The 1,511-nt window shown below is 29.8% G+C and overlaps 1 protein-coding gene across 1 annotated transcript in view; it reads right to left on the bottom strand.

Moving 5' to 3' along the window:
• LOC100956471 (arf-GAP with Rho-GAP domain, ANK repeat and PH domain-containing protein 2-like) overlaps positions 1–1,511 on the bottom strand; it is a gene marked incomplete at its 5' end in the record, with an annotated part of 51,199 nt that overhangs the window by 7,279 nt on the left and 42,409 nt on the right. The gene's annotated exons all lie outside the window — the stretch shown is intronic.

Below are 1,511 nucleotides of genomic sequence, written 5' to 3'. Positions count from 1 at the left end.
TAATACAGTTCCTCATGTTGTGGTGACCCCCAACCATAAAATTATTTTTGTTGCTACTTCATAACTGTAATTTTGCTATTGTTATGAATTGTAACGTAAATATCTGATATACAGGATGTATTTTCATTGTTACAAAAGGGTCATGACCCACAGGTTGAGAACCACTATAGGTAGTGACTTGCCTCCTTTTCCATATATCCACATCAAATGATCTGCCTTTCATGAGAATGTCATTTGTAATTATGATGTTGACTCTTGTGGTGACATCGCTCAAGGACATGAAACTCTTAAGAGAAGTGAGCTTTCAGGTCTCAATTCAATTTCTAAGTCTCAAATACATGTCTTCTATACTATTTATCAAATCCAAAGGGGTAGAACAGTTGAAGAAACCTACAAATCTCTTTGTGGAAGAAAAATAAATACACTTGTCTTATATTTCTAGTCCCTATAAATCATGCACCTATATATGACTTTAGTGTAAAAATAATTTGATATTATATACCTCCAATCAACCTAAGGCAAGGCTTTCAGGAAAACTTAGACTCATTTCATGACCTTTTAAAAATGTTACTCTTCCATCTAGTTGAATTCTAAAGAAATGTTACCTTTTTACCCAAACATTTATAATAAAAATCATTGTACACCAGAATGTGGCACATTTGTTATCTGGGTATTGACCATATATTCTGGCCATTAAACAATCATAGAAATGACTTAGGGAAAGTTAATTTTGCAATAGGGATAAATACCCACAGGTAAAACAATAAACTCTTGAGTGATTAATCTTTGAGATATATGCATAAAAGTAAAAATCTACAAAGTCTTTTTCTACTACTCAGGGTAAAGTATCCTTTCAGAAATTGACAAAAAACTGATTTTTATACAATAAGAAAAAACATGAAAGACCAGTATAAAATGAAAAGTTTAAAGATATTCTAATGAAATGAAAAACATTTTTCTAAACTATGTATCTAAATGTCACTCTGTTTTCCTCAATTCTTAAGAAACATCAACAGATTATTGTTCATATGTAGCAGGGTTTTAATGTATTGTTTTATAGCAAATAATTCATTTAAACAAACATTTACTGTGTGCCCATTATGTAATAATAGCTAATTTTTCATGAGAGCACCCAGCCTATATTCACGCTTATCAAAGTATATATATATCATTTTATTTAATCTTATGATATAGGTTATATTATTTCTAGATAAACACATCATATCTATTGCTGAATTTTGGCAAACCATTTATCTTGGTTCAACAAATCTATAATGGTAGATTATACAACATTTCAATGAGAAAGTTACAAGTTTTATATTATTTTTATATCATGGTACCAAACACGGTAAAAATAACTTTGATATTATATAATTGGGATATTCTCAACATGCTGGGAGAAAACTGGCTGACAAGGAATTAGGAAATTCTGTGAATTATGCTTACATTTTTAAGTTGCTGATGTATAGGCTAAATGGTATTTTGGGAAACCTAAGAGAAAATTCAATTCC

The sequence above is a fragment of the Otolemur garnettii genome, unplaced genomic scaffold (assembly GCF_000181295.1).
Source record: "Otolemur garnettii isolate 467f Iridium unplaced genomic scaffold, OtoGar3 scaffold00444, whole genome shotgun sequence".
Taxonomy (NCBI): Eukaryota; Metazoa; Chordata; class Mammalia; order Primates; family Galagidae; genus Otolemur; species Otolemur garnettii.
This window is presented reverse-complemented; position numbering and strand designations above follow the sequence as displayed.